At 42.8% G+C, this 15,889-nt stretch overlaps 1 long non-coding RNA gene across 1 annotated transcript; it reads left to right on the top strand.

The window, feature by feature from the left end:
- The first annotated feature begins 365 nt into the window (after nucleotides 1–365).
- On the top strand, nucleotides 366–6,023 carry LOC148216118 (uncharacterized). Its single transcript, XR_015795993.1, has 4 exons — nucleotides 366–714; nucleotides 1,616–1,756; nucleotides 3,332–3,454; nucleotides 5,814–6,023. It is a non-coding gene; the product is annotated as an uncharacterized LOC148216118 (long non-coding RNA).
- The last annotated feature ends 9,866 nt before the right edge of the window (nucleotides 6,024–15,889 follow it).

Genomic DNA, 15,889 nt, shown 5'->3' with positions numbered 1-15,889 from the left:
CCTTCTGGTGCCTGGAGTAAGGACCTCAGAATTGTAGCAGGAGTGCATTTTCCCCCTGCCCCCCCCCCCCTCCAAGAGGCTAAATACCAGATCCAGCCTTTAGATGGCAATCCCTAAAGTAGTGGGTAGGGGCAGGGAAAAGAAATTATTTTTTACTTTATTTATGTTTAAGGTGAATTAGAATTCAATCAAACCTTTTCCAGTCCCCACCAGCTTAATTTTGCCTGCCCTACCCCCAATATTGAAACACACTGAAAACACCAGTGGCATAATTGAAACTGGTGATATCCAAGCTCCACCTAGTCTCTCTGTGATCTCTAAAACCTAGTGATAAATCGTTAGCATAATGTACTTTGCTCCAAGCAATTCATTGCTCTTAATTGGGGACACTCCACCACCTCCACCGTGGTATTATTCCATCTTTTTCATCCTTCTTCATCTTACGTTCCTTGAGATACCTCATCTCGGAGTTGAAGCCAAAACTGAAGTTCAACTTCCTGGAGTTTCCTGAATCAGGAATACTAACTATGTGGTGGCCAGTCCTTTTCCTAAAGATCATCAGCCCAGTTCTTCTGTGTCTTTCTTCTGCACTGTTGTTCAGTGCCCTGTTCACCAATAACTGGGTTGTTCGTCCTACTCCCTGGGGGATATATTATGAAGACTTGAAGGTATCCTGCATCGACTCAAGTTGCTCATCTTTGAATCGAGGTTGGGGTAAGATATTTGTCAGGACCTAGCATATGACACCACCTGGGCCACTTAACTTCTGAGGTGGCTCATTTCTTTGAACATCGGAGCCAGTAGGCTTCATAGGTCTCTTTTGAAATGTCTCAGCTTCCAGAGCCTCTTCTCCTTTGCCACTGAAAATTGTTAACAATACAATTGCCCACCAGTCTTTTAGTTGGCTACATCTGGAAAAGCACTTTATAATGCAGAGGGCTGGGTAGTCTTTTTTTTTTCCTGAAAGTTTTGAGATGTGAAAAACTGCTGAAGAAAAAGTGAATATCTAGAATGGTTGGCATTTGAGATTTGAGGATGATATTTAGATGAAGTTAAATCTGAAAAATATTTTGAGACATTTTTATTAATTGATAGCTTCAACTGATTTAGTACTAAATATTAATTTATATCCTGTCTCTTTGGATATAAGAGTCTGGTCCCACCCACTTTCCCTTCTTAACCTCATTTATAGTTTTGCCTGTCTCCACCCATTTTTCTTGAGGTATTCTTATGAATTTTTATTTCTGCCTTCCTAGCTTTTAGATTCCCAAGGTGGCCAACAGTTTAAAATAAACTATTGGACTTTGGAAAAATAACAACACACCAATTGGATTTGCACGATATATTAGACTAAGGACTGGGCAGTTTGTGACCCATGTTGTTGTCAAAACCCAGTCATTGTATTAGAATGCTGTTTGAAACAAGCCATGATACACAGCCACCATAAGGTTGATTTGCTTGGGCATAATCCATAATGTCAACATAGGAACTGTATTTATTAACCTGGAGTTCGGGCTTAGAGTGTTATGTGAACCCAACCTATGAGTAATGTAACTCAAAAGTCCTGACTCGCTTCTGCGTTCTGACACAATTTGCTATCATTATACTTCTGCAGAATATAATGTCTTCGTCATCGGCTTTCTTGGAACAGCAGCATCATATTCAGCCCTCCTAACCATTGCCCTCCTACTGCTCTACATATTCAAGACGAACAAGAAACTGTCAAAATATTTCAAAGAAAGCATCTTAATGCCAGGTATCTACATCACAAAATTCCCCTTCTGACACAGAATGGATGTGCTGAGCTCACAAGTCTACCGTAACCCTAACCTGTTAAACTTGTTCTTATTATCCCGTGGCAGTATTTATTCATTAATAATTTCCACTGGAACCTTTCTCTAAACATATCAAGGCATATCTTTTTATATGTTTATCCATTGCCCAATCTATTAATTACCCTATGCTGCAGTGCAAGCATTGCAAAGCTGGCCAGCTCATAGTTTCCTGCTTATCCAACTTAAATCCAACTTATAATACTTGGATTTCTAGAAAGATCTTTAGTGCTAGTAGGGTAGTGTAACAGAATCTTGAAAGCCTCCCCAAGTAATTATCTCACAAGTTTTATACCTAGTATAATTAAGGCAAAGACACTCTCTTTCTCACACTTTCTCCCCTCTCCTGGACTCAATAATCCCTTTTGTAATGGCCCTGTTTTCTCCCTGAACTGTTTCCCCCTATGAGTTCCCAAGATCTATTAAGAATACCATCACTCATACTGAACAATAAATTTGTTTCAGATTATCTGAACCTAAAGGCTATAGAATCAATCTGAAATACTCTTTAAAACAAGATGAACACCAAATAGCCATAAAGCCATAGCTCATTCTTAGCTAATTTATTAAAATGAAAGGCCATGAGTTTTCTTTTTATATTCCCTTTGGTTTAAAATGAAATACCCCTTTGAAACTGATTCATGAAGCAAAGTTTTCCTCTTGTCTCTAAAAAGGGAAGGTAGGTTCTCCTTCACATTGTTGAGTGTTCTGGAGGAGATGTGACAAAATGTGCCCCGCTCAGGTAAACTGTATCATGGGCTGCTTTGACAAGAATAGTGTTGCTAGGCACCTTACTGATGTGAAACATCTGTCTCATGCAGATTTAGAGTTGACCTATTGAATTGTCCGTTAAACAAGTGGGCTGGGCTTGCACAACATGTGAAGCCATAGAAAAGCAGGCTGGGGTGAATGCTAAGCAATCTTCGCATGAGGTGAGGAAGCCTCTGCTAGGTCTTTGTCCAATGTGGCTAAATGTGTTGTGTGAATGCATCCTGCAAGAATGACTTAGTGCTGGTGTTGCAAGTTGGTCCAACCTCACAAGTTAAGAAAGCTGAAACCTTGCAAAGGAATGCATGTCTTGGGTTACAGTGGTATCCAGGACCTGAAAAAGTGACTGAACCCTGGCTTAGTGTGCTCTGTGAAATGACAGGCTCTTCTGAGCCTCAGATCTTCACCCACCTTTGAGGTCGCTTTCATAGCTAGGCATGATTAAGATGTTTTAGTTCCAGCTTCTTGCAATCAGGTTCCCCTACGAGCAGGTACTTTAAACCACTTCCTCTTAAGCTTAACTTTCCCACAGTTTGTCACTTCCCCTGTTTCCTTTAATGGCACTTAATCCCCTGAAACTATGTGTATGCTTTCCCTAATACCTTGGCTCCGGCCGCTTATGCACTGATGATCTTCATTGTGTGCTGTGTGCACTCACATTATCATGACTAGCCATGGAACTTCAGAACTGATCCTACACCTCTGAGATGTTTCAATTTATTTCTTCCTAGTTGGTGCTACATTGATTGCAATGTCAGTTTATACTGGATATTACACAAACGAAGCGGTTATTGAAGACCGTGGGTTTTCCTTTTGGCTAGCCTGGTCCTCCTTCCTTGTCTCCTTTGTTTCTGGTGAGTTCAATGGGAGTATTTGAAACTTGGGCTTCATCCATTTTTGATCTTGAGAAGCTCCTTTTTCCAAGTTGAGCTTCTTATTGTTCCCTGAGACATACCATCTTGGTTGTCATCCTTCAAAAATAGGGGGTCTCTGGAGAGGCCAGACAAAGTAAGATAGACTAATGATTGAACTTTAAGCACACCCTTTGGAAATAATGGGATTTCCTTTAAAGCAAACAGCATCTGTCACAAAGCAATGTGTGGCCTTCCAGCTGTTGTCAAACTGCAAGTTCTCCTTGCCTCATTATTGTCCATTGTAGCTAAGGGTGATGAGAACTGTGGCTTGACAACTTCTGTTACATTGATCCAACTTCTGCCAACAGTAACAAGCTGTTTTTCCAGGATGAGTTTCATCTCCAGATGTTGAAGGCCTCTCACCAAATTTCTCCTATCATGCCTGTTGGTCTTTCCATTTTAAGGGACTGTTGGAGTCCATCATTGGCTGGGTGAGAAACCTCCATGAGCAGAGCAGAGAAAGAAAGGAAAGAGGGATGTAAATAGAAAGGACAAGAAAAAATGATGTATAACACAGAAGCAGAAGCATTTGACTAAATGCCCTACCAGATCTTGTTTGGATAAAATCAGGGCTCAACTATCACACACTTTATTGTCATTGCTAAGTTTCACAAGTAGAAGTCAAAAACAGCTTCTCCTTAAACAACGCTACTTCTTTCCTTATTTTTTTTTTTGTCTGCGCTCAGTCATTGCTGACCCTGCAGTGACTGCTTGGACGAGTCCTTGCAGTTTTCAAGGCAACTGTTTTCAGAAGTGGTTTGCCAGAGCCTCCTTCCTAGGGCAGAGCCCAGCTGGCAAGCGCAGGAGGCGGGGTTTCCGTTGCTTCGCACCCTTTTTCGGGCGCGCACAGTTTTTCGCGCTTACCGGCAACTGCTCCCAACTCCTTTTTTGCAAGGCGCCGCCAGCATTTTTCCTCCCACCAGAGTGAGAGTCCCCATTTATCTACTCACGTAAGTTTTTGAACTGTTGGGTTGACAGGAACTGGGGAGGAAACAGGAGCTCACCCTGTTTAACGCGAAGGCTGGACTCGAACCGCCGAAGCGTCAGCCATTTCTGGCCGGCAACTTTCGGCGTCATTAAGCTGCTGCGCCACCATAAATGTGCTTGTTCTTTGGTAAGAACACTGAAATTTAACAATGTATAATAAATTTATGAAGCGGAATGAACTGGAGGCTAAATGACTGCACAAAACAAATTAAGTCAAAAGAAGAGAAGAGGAAAACTTGAAATGCTTAGCTCTAAAACCTCTTCCTATGTATCCCTGAATGTTCAACCATGATTGCAGAGCTGAATTCAATTTGAAACCATTTATTCCCGACCAGCAACTTATCTTTCATGCCTAGATGGAAATCAGTCAGTCATGCTCCTCTCCATGGTGGGAATGGCTGAATCCCATCACCTATTCAGGGTATCAGTAGCCCCACCTGAAGTCCTTTTCAAATCCAAAGTGATCTGGAAGAGGAATGTTCAACACAGAGTGTGTGCCAATTGCTCTTTGCATTGTGGGAAGAGAAAACAAAACAGATGCAAAATAGATATCATGAAGGCTTCTATTGAAACTCAAACCTTTGAGTTTCTTAGAGTATTTCTTCTGGCAGATGAATTCTTGCATCTATTATTGCAGACTTGTCTCCTTTATTTGCACACCCACATGTACCCACATGTGTGCATGTGTTACATATACGTATGATAGACCTGTAAAAAAAAAAATAAAGACTCCTTTGAATCCAGTTCACTCTGGGTCACATGGGCATGTGGTTTCCTTAACCATACAGAAGGGATTTCCCACTAGTCCTTCTGGGATGTTTTGTCAACTTTCCACTTAGTCTAGAGTTCTGGGATTTCCTAGTGTCTCCCATCCAAATATTAACCAGCTTCAACACTGCTTAGCCTTTTCAAGATCACCCACACTTGTCTTAGTGCTACCATTGGCTTCTCATTTACTGATAGGAAAGCACAGAGCACAGGATGGGTGGAACATCAGTGCTCTGGAGCATCTTCCCCCTAGAAATGTGTGTATAGGTTCTTAGAAGTTAGAATGAACAAAATTTCAAACTAGCACTTTTATGCAAGCAGATAAGATGCCTGATTTCTCTCTCTCACCTCCTAACCCCTTAGCAACTACATCATGAAATAGGTCAGACAGGAATGAAATATTCAAATCCAAGGCGGGTGAGATTTCAGGGTAAAGATGATCAAAGCTGAATTTTCAGTGTATTTTCAAGAGAAATCTAGTCTCTTCCAGATCCTAAAGATCATGATGCATGTTTCTTTGGCTTTTCTTCTTTGTCCCCTCCAGTTTTTGCAGCAACGTGTGTTCTCATACTCCAGGAAACCCAAGAAGAAGAGGAAATGTTAAGTGTAATCCCCGGAGTCTGAAAAGCACGAGGCCACGGAATATGGTTTATGGATTTCAAAACAATATTTCTTGTTTAAATGAATTCAAAATGAGATGCTTGCATCAGAAATGCTGCTTGGCTTATAAAAGACTCAGTATGGTTTTTATTAATTTAAATTATTTCATTATACAGCAGAATTGATATACTCCATTAGGGATTCTCTGTGGTGCTCTCTCTTAAGGCTATATTTTGTACAGAGCTTTGCATGCACAACTGAAGCATACTGAAACTGAACTTAAATTTTCTAGACAATATCATTTTCATGCCTTCTCTTTTTCTCACTTCCCCTTAAAAACCCACACACACACACACACATTGTATTCTAAACAATTCCCATGGTGTGTGCTCTGGTCTCCTCTGACTTGGACATGTCAGAGGCTGAGGGAAGGGCCTACTTCAGAAGATGGAGCCAACACAGGAGCCAACACAAGATGGAGCCAACACAGCCAACACAGGAGAAACGGTTGATGGGGGCCCCACTCCCCAGAGGCCACCCAGCCTGAGAACACATTGGGATTTCCAGAAAACCAAGCAAAGCTGTCCTGTTCTGCTCCTTGAGCAACAATTGACCCACATCTGAACCTGGGATGTACTAAAGTCATTGAACTTTTTGGGGGAACAAGTGTGCCATCTCAGATCCATGTTCCTGGCTAAATAACTTCCTTGATGCCTACGCTTCTGGGCCAATGTTGACTACATTTAGCTGTGTTCTGTTTCAGCTCTGCACTGAATTTTCTAAACCCCCAGCTCTTAGGCAGGACCTTACCCTTCCACATAAGTTTCTGGACCCTGCCTGCATTTGCACATGTCACCTCAGCCTGCCTTTGTGTGTGACCGCGTGCTCCTCACTAGTAAACTATCTGCAGATCAATTCAGTGTGTGCGGGCTCAGCTGGGAACAGGATTCTGTGTAGATGTCTGCATCCTCATGCGTATATTTTGCTATTCCATCTCCCCGATACACACATTGGCGCTGTGATGTAGTGAGTGTCAGGTAAGATTTAAGGAAACCCAGACCTGATCTCTGCTCAGCTATAAATCTTACAGGATGGCTGCTGAGTTAATGATGATCTCCACTTGAACCACCACAGAGACTGTTATGAAAATAAAGGTGTGAAACATAAATCTGATTGTTTAAAAATGTCACAGCATAAGACCGCACCTTATGCTGCGTATAAATGAATGAGCAGCCACTATAATGTGGCAAAAAGAGGAAAAAAGGAAAAGTACTTAGTGCATCATTAATCTCTTCAAAAACTAATGGGGAATTCAGCAAAAAGTTAAATACTATTCTGATTCTTCATGATGATTTTCCCCCTCCAAATTACTTTGGGCTGCTACGCACTAATACAACAATACAACCCAAAACAGTAAACCTGGAGTGAATTTTGTAATCAACAATTGCTCAGTCCCTAATAAAGACACTAGGCTAGAAACTGGGAGACAGGGAATTAGTTCCACATTAGGCACGAAGCCAGCTGGGTGACCTTGGGTCAATCCCTCTCTCTCAGCCCTAGGAAGGAGGCAGTGGGAAACTGCTTTCAAAAATCTTGCCAACAAAATCACAGAGATTGGTCCAGGCAGTTACCGGGAGTCAAGGCTGCCTTGAGGACACAAATATACATAAAATAAAAATACTACATGTGTTTTGGACTTCTTTTAACCGATTAGTGAACCCTAATTGGACCTCATCTCTTACTCTTTGATACCAAATTGCTTAAGCATCTTCAAGAAGATCCTTTGTCAAAAACCAAGTCCAGCTGACTTTCTACCAAATCATCCAGACATTTTCCCCAGACATAAAACATACCTGCAACTTCCTCTACTGAAATGCTCATGCTGAGACGTGAACTGTTTGTAGAAAAGAAGAGAGCGGGGGGCGGGGGGGGGGCTGATGGCAAAATATCTTCCATGATTCATTGTCTTCATGGGGTTTCTTCTTCCACCCACCTGCAATTGCCAGAGTTAAGTGTTTAAAAAAATTGTCCCTTATTTAACTTACTTGACTCTTAATCATGACTAGACAACCTATGTACAACCTGTTGGGTCATCCTTTGTCAATATTTACTTACCTAAAGAGATAAACAGAATGACCACAGGTAGGCAAAAAAGCAGTGGGAGCAGAAGCAACGTCTGACTTCCTGCTGGCTTTCCCATTGACTTTGCTTATGGGAAGCTGGCAGGGAGTGTCAGAAATCACAATTACATGACCATGGCTGACCATGGCGGTGCTGCAGCAGCCACAGGTTTGCAAATACAACTGGTCTGAAGATCCTTGAAATTTCAATTCCACAGGAGTAATGAGTTGTGATGGAATGGGTTGGTGAAGGCCACGCTCGGGGAGATAAGCATTTGCTTAGCCCCCAGAAAGAGCATGGGAAGGTGAAGAGGATGAGACTGGCACCACCCTAAGGAATTTGCAGTGTTTGCTTGCTGGCTTGGGAAATTTAGATTCAGTCTGGCGAGATTCTGTCTTGAAGGTGAAAGCTAATAAAGGCTATAGAACTAAATCTGTACTGTCTCATGGAGTTCCTTGGGCTGAACCTGACATCAATCTCTCATCCTCTTCACCTTCCCACACTCTTTCTGGGGGCTAAGTGGACAGGATCCTCCAGACTGCAAGGACCACCACTTGTCATCTGGACCCATGCCCCTCCTGGCTGGTGAAAACAGCTCAGGAAGTGACATGTGGTTGGATCCAGGCGATGGTTAATGCATCCTTGCAGGAGGGAGTGTTTCCAGCGCCCTTTAAAGAGGCTTTGGTGCACCCCCTCCTCAAGAAGCCCTCCCTGGATCCTACTGTACTGGACAACTTTCGTCCAGTCTCCTACCTCCCCTTCTTGGGGAAGGTGGTTGAGAAAGTGGTGGCTTCACAACTCCAAAGAGTCCTGGAGGAAACGGATTATCTGGACCCTTATCAGTCAGGTTTCAGGCCCGGCTATGGAACAGAAACGGCATTAGTCGCACTTATGGATGATCTCTGGCGGGAGCGGGATGGTGGAAGTGCGACCATCCTTGCTCTCCTTGATCTCTCAGCAGCGTTCGATACCGTCGACCACAGTATCCTGTTGGGACAGCTCAGGGATATGGGGGTGGGCGGCACAGTTTTGTGCTGGTTCTCCTCCTTTCTCCGGGGCCGATCCCAATCGGTGGTGATAGGGAGCAAGAGGTCCCATCCTCGGTCCCTCCATTGTGGGGTGCTGCAGGGTTCGGTTCTCTCTCCGCTCCTTTTCAACATCTATATGAAACTGCTGGGTGAGATCATCTGTCATCATGGGATGAGGTATCATCAGTATGCTGATGATACTCAACTATATATCTCCATCCCTGGTGAGGTAAGTGATGCCATGACCGCCCTCTCATGGTGCCTGGAGGCTGTGAGGGTCTGGATGGGGAACAACAGGCTCCAGCTGAACCCTGGCAAGATGGAGTGGCTGTGGGTTCATGGCTCCTCTGCATCCGGGATGTTGTCATCGTTGGTCTTGGATGGGGTAGCACTGCCCCAGACAGACCCAGTGCGTAATTTGGGGATCCTCCTGGACTCACGGCTCCTGCTCAAAGAGCAGGTGGCAGCCGTGGCCAGGAGGGCTTTTGCACAGCTTTGGGTTGTGCACCAGTTATGCCCTTTCCTGGATCGGGGTGCCCTGCGAACAGTCACTCGTGCCCTTGTTATCTCCCAGATAGACTACTGCAATGCGCTCTACATGGGGCTACCCTTGAAGAGTATCCGGAAGCTTCAGCTGGTCCAGAATGCGGCCGCGCGAGCAATTTTTGGGGCCCGAAGAAGGACCCATATAACACCTTTGCTCCGTGAGCTGCATTGGGTACTGGTTTGCTTCCGGGTCCAATTCAAGGTGGTGGTTATCACCTTTAAAGCCCTACATGGCATGGGACCAGGTTACCTGAAGGACCGCCTCACCCCCATGATGTCAACCCGTCCCACCCGATCTCACAGAGAAGGCATGCTCTGGATCCCCGCGGTAAAAGAACTTCGATTAGCGGGGTCCAGAAGGCGGGCCTTCTCTGCTGTAGCCCCCGCCCTTTGGAACATCTTGCCCCTAGGGGTGAGACAGGCCCCCTCACTCCAGGCCTTTCGGAGGGATTTGAAGATCTGGCTCTGACATCTGGCCTGGGGCGGGGAGGGAGGATATCAAAAATGGGGTTGGCTGGCTCCTTAGCAGCCTGGTGTGGCCTCTATCGGCCTCTTGGATTTTTTAGCCTTTTTATCTTTCTCTTTGTAACTTTGGTTTTATAATCTTTTAATTATGTATTGACAATTTTAGTTTGTTGTAAGCCGCCCAGAGTCCCCCGTTGTGGGGAGATGGGCGGGGACAAGTCAAATAAATAGTAAATAAATAATAATAATAAGCAAATGCTTATCTCCCTGAGCACAGCCTTCACCAATCCATTCCATCACATGAGTCCTGGATTTCATACGCATTCTTGGTTAGCACATTTGAGGTACCTTGGTTCAAAAACTGCTGCTCAACAGACCGTTTCAGCTAATTAAAGGTTACAAACAGACAGGAGAGTTTTAGTAATATATAGTTTCCTATAGATACAGACAATACCTGATCAACCCTTGTAGTGGTTCCGGCATCAAGATAGAAGTTCCATGGCAGTTGGAGGAAGACATCTAAAACTGCCACACTGGGCAGAAGCTAGGGGGAATGTTCTTTAGGAATCTCCTTGTTTTCCAGATTGCTTCCCCAGTCCCTTCCCTCTTTTAGTGTTGCTTTTGGGACCAGGAAGGGATCGAGGTCATAGGAATTAAGAGAAATGCCTTTCAGCCCATGGTTTGGAAGGATGCCCCCCAGGCTCATAAGTTTTTGCCTTTGCTTTCTTAATGTCATGCTCCTGATGCTAACGCATGGGTCTCATGGTTGGACTATGTATCATCCTGAAATAGATCTCATTAGTGCTGGACTCTGGGTCCTCTGTTCCAGGAAGTACGGGTGTCAGTCCTTGCAGTCTGCTGATGGTATGCTATAGAGGGTCAAATGAAAAGAGTACTAACATGTGAACCAAGCTGAGTATGCATGTAAAATGTATAGAGAAATACAAGAGAAGGCAGAAGGTTCTTTCTGTCATCAAACAGGCAAATAAGTGCTGGGAAAAGCAGTCCTTCTCTTATCTAGAGCCAAGATTTGCTGTGTTCCTTCACCCAGCACTACTTATAATATTGCATCAATGACCTATTTCATGGATTTGTTTCGCTCTGTCAAGAAAATTTGAAGAAAGGCTGCAAAGGGCACCTTAACATTCAGAGCATTTGCACAAGGCATGGAAATGATTGCCTTTCCAAGTTCAGAACACTGAATTATGGATAATATCAGGGGGAAGAAATTATTTTCTCACTGGAATGCTACATAGCCTGAGCCTTTCAAACACCTGAACTGTTCACTTAAGCATGGAAGGTGCTTCTTGAGCAGATGGCTACATTACTGTTGTTGGGTGATGATGACAGTGATGACGATGATGTCACAGAAGGCAGCAGCATTTAGATGACCTTGCTTGCTCTTGAAAAACTAAAAACTAAGCAGGGTTGTACATAGTTAGCATGACTAGTCCTTTGATGGAATATAAGGAAATTCCAAGACTTTAACAGCTGGACTGGGGAGTTTAAAAACCAAAATCAAACCACTTCTATATTATGGCTAGCAAGACAATCTGAATATGTCCATGTAGTCACCAGGAATCAAACATGACTCAGATAGTAACTTTGTTATTATTACAGACCTGGACTGAACAGGCAAGGTGTAAATCAGTACTATACACCTAACGATGTGTTTCATACTTCTACTTCTGCCTCCTAAATTAGCAATACAGGTAGTCCTTCTTTAGCAACTGCCTTGTACAGTGACTGTTTGCAGTTATGATGGTGATGAAAAAGCAATTTTGCGACCAGTCCTCATATTTACAACCTTCATAGGTCTGTAAAGCAAAGGAAAGCTGAAGTAAGATGATAAGCATAGTTGTGGTTTCACTTAGTGACTGCTTTGCTTAACAACCAAGTTGCCACTCCCAATTGTGGTCACTAAACGAGGACTACCTATATAATGTCTAAGGTATGGGTAGTCATATACAGCTGATAGATGTGGTTGAACTACAGTTCCCAGCATTCGTCATCACTGACTTATCCTTCTGTCTGTTAATCTGTTTCTCTGTCTTTTCTCTCCCTTTCTCTGGTATTCCCTTCTAGCTCTCTTCCTTCCCTCTTCCTTTGCTCTGCAGGCTGCTGGGGAAGAGCCCAATGACTCTTACCAACAATGAACAAATGATTTGTAGAGGGATTTATCATTAAGCTGACCACATAGTCTGTAATCCAGATATTGCTCATCGTTGACATTATGGATTGGTTTGGTAAACAATGACTGTGTAACGTTGTTAGACAGTAGTATATTGACTACATAGTATATTCACACCTTGAATATTATTTATGAACTTTTGACATATTTTTTAAACATAACCTAAGGACTATGCAAATATAGTCCTCCCTTTATTTTTCCTTTTACTACAGTTCCACCCTCTTAGGGCTATCAACTTGCCATCTGCAACGTATAATGTGAAATTTGCTCAGTCTCAAAGCACCATTCTCCCAAACATATTACATTTCTTTGCAGTTTTGCCAAAAGTACATAATTCTTTGCTGTTTGTCCTTACTGGAAGGTTTTGCCTATTATTTTCAGAAACTGATCCATTTTGGTACACACGTTTCCCTAAAGTATATTATTTTCTATTCTTTCCAGCTCAACAGAATGTTTGCAGTCAGTAACGTACAAGGCCTCTGGACTTGGCCTGTCCATCAGCAGGGAAACTCTCCAAACCCTGAAGAGAATGGGACCAAATTGGGTGTGGGAGTAGGTAGCTGAGCAGTGGTTTGGAATATGGGTGACTGGTGCATATTCTTAGCCTTCCTCCCTGTCTTCCTCAGTCATGTGATCCAGAACAGTAGATTGGCAGCCCATCCTGTGCTTCCTAGGGCACATATCCACCCCAAAACACACAGAAACAATCCAAGGAGAGAACAGAAGCATATACACTCAGGAGCAACACCCATGGACCTATCCTGATTAGACCCATGCATACCCGTGCACATAAACAGATGTACCATGTGACTTTGTTACACAGAAGAAAATACAGAGGACTCCTAAGTGCACTGCTGGTAAAGAGATTAGAAAGAATTCTGGGCACACTGCTTGGTTTTACAATCATATTTAATCCTTGGTCAACTATATTGTATAATTGGGACACCTATATATTTTCAGCAATAAGCAGGTTTAGGGAACGGCTGAAAAATATGGAACTAGATGTCCATGTTCAACTAATTCAGGAGTTCATTCACGTAAGTGAAGGCCTTCTCTATCACTCGTTAGATCCAGGCTAAAATGAATTTGGAATAGGCAATCTATGCCTGATGCAGGTCACCTGGGCTCCCCACCTCTTCTGCTTTGATGGCCAACAATTTGAGTCACTAGAGGACAAGTGACATTTAGTGGCAAAATGGTGACCTTTCACAGCATGGATTTTGTTGGTCTTTGCAAAATCAGTTTAAGTTGTAAAACAGGGGCCCTAACCTTCTGTCAAAAAGAAATCCAAAAAATATTCATTTTTCACCTTGGGGGAAAAAAAGAGCATATTGCTAAATTTTCATTAAATATGTCTTTACCATTTTTTTCATACATGATTGATAGCAATCACTGATTCTCCCCCACTAGGCACTAGGTCCAAAATATGGTGGGCTACGCAAAAGGGGGGCCCTGTGCTAGCCAAGTCTAATGATGATCAAACTATAGATCAACCTTTCTCCTTGCAGGGCAGAGGTGGGACATTTTACAATAGCCAAGAACTTCACTTCTTTTTAAAGGGTCAGAATGGGTGGGGTAGTGAAGCAAAGTCCAGCAGACCTGTGGGCAAAGTTGGGGTGTGTTCTTTGATGAGATTTGGGGGGAAATTAGAAATCTTCTCCTGATATTTTTCAAAAAGACATTAAGGCAATGTTACAGCTTATGCTATCTTTGTTTCCTGCCTTCAGATAAAGGCTGAATGTTGGCAGTGTGATCAGAGAAGGGTTCTGGGGGCAAGGGAGGGAGGAATGCAGGTTGCCCACTCTTGTCATTGACAAACCACTGTTCTTCTGTCCAAAAGCAGAGTGTAATCTTCCAAAAAACCATTTACATCCTCTTCTGATTTTTACACCCTGCGTTGTTTAATATGCTATAGTTCTGCCTTCCAGAGCAAAGGTAGGAGGTCAAATTCTATTGGCGGGCAATAAAAGGAGCTATATCCTTTTCCAAACTGGGTAATCTCCGTTTAAGAATAGATTCGTACTCTTTGATCAGGGAGCAATAGAATCCAGTCTTGGCTCAGTTGTACCATCCTTGAAATAATGACCTTTTCTCTCTACATTGTGGGCAGGAAATATGAGTATATACTGTAAGAGTCATGATCTGTCTTCTTTTTTTTTAGTTTACCTGAACATCATTCGTATTTTCATGGTATTAGGTCTTCTTACAGCTGTCATAGCAATGCTCTGGTCAGTAGAATGGGATCATGTCATGCAATGCAAATTTATTTTTCTCCCAAAGTCCTTGATGACCGCCATCTTCAGCTTCCTTGCAGGTATTGTTCATTGTGAAATGAATCAATGTCTGTAGTATTTGGCTAGGGCCCCACTGTACAAGATGCGCTGTTCGGGCAGAGCTCAAAGAAAAGGTTGCTCAAAATGGATTCATAATCCATCTCTGTCTTTTTTAAAATAATAATAATGTAGATTTGTGTGGAAACATAATGGAATTAGGGGGTTAAAACTTGATAGAGCACAGTCACCTTCCTACCTTATGGCATTCATGCCATGTGAGAAACAGAATCGTGCATCACTAACCCTGTGAGTTACAGCAACTGGCAGGATTCCCATGTATTATTTATTTCAGAGAGAGATGCCCTCAACTACTTTTGGTTATGAATAACTCTTCACTGAATGCTCAGATCTGTTCTACTCCTGGACATTGCCCTTTAAAAAATCACATGTGAAAATTGATCTGTGGACAAAAATTAACTCCCTGGGGCTAGACCAATCATAATTTTCGGGTTGGAATTGTGCAATTGGAAAGAAAGAAGTCATGAGAATGACCACACAACAAAGTGAACATCATCGGAAGATTTCTAAAAAAACAAAATGCCACACCGTTTTAGCTAATTCAGTTGCTCGGGCATCAGGAACATTGACAATAGTGTTATGATGAGCTGGGCAGGTAGATCTCTTAGGACCTCACAGTTTTTGTTTGAAGACAAAGACAGATTTCCCCAGACAGAAGGATTCTCAGTAGAGTCGGGGTAACTCCTGGAGAAGGGAAATGAAACTGGCCAATCTAGGAGGACCTGATCATATTCTGACCATTATATATTTTTTCTTGGGATTTAATGGAAGTACAGCAGATGACCTTATAGTATACCCACTCCAGTGGTCCCTTTATGACTACAGAAGTGCAAGAATACTATTCCACTCATCAGAATGTCTCTGAACTTCTCTTTTCCTTGGAAACACTTTCTAGAGTAAACTTTCTTTCATCAAGATGAATGAAAGAGTAGGGTATTTTCTTAGACCAGTACCAGAATTGAACATTGGCCCTAGTATGTTGCAGAGAAAGTACTGTACATTTTCAATGGAACTGGAGAACTGGTGTCCTGGGCACAACAGAAATCTTCTTGTGTTCACAGAGCCCTACCTCCCCAACTGTCTGCATTGTCTCTTCTAGGGCTCTCTGTGCTGGTGGCGGTGCTGCTTTTTGAAATCAAATATAACCAGGCGTCAGGCTCTGTGGCAGCATCGCGGAAATGGGCTTTTTACTTGAGCTACATCATTTGCATCCTCTGCTTTTTGTCAGGTGGGTATTTATTTATTTATTTATTTATTTATTTATTTATTTATTTATTTTATTTTATTTTATTTACTTCTCATACAGGTAGTCCTTGAC

The sequence above is a fragment of the Python bivittatus genome, unplaced genomic scaffold (assembly GCF_059951505.1).
Source record: "Python bivittatus isolate LINGU-HERP-01145 unplaced genomic scaffold, Pbiv_v1 ctg000310_np1212, whole genome shotgun sequence".
NCBI lineage: Eukaryota > Metazoa > Chordata > Lepidosauria > Squamata > Pythonidae > Python > Python bivittatus.
Note: the sequence above shows the minus strand (reverse complement) of the source record. Positions and strands in the feature narration are given on the sequence as shown.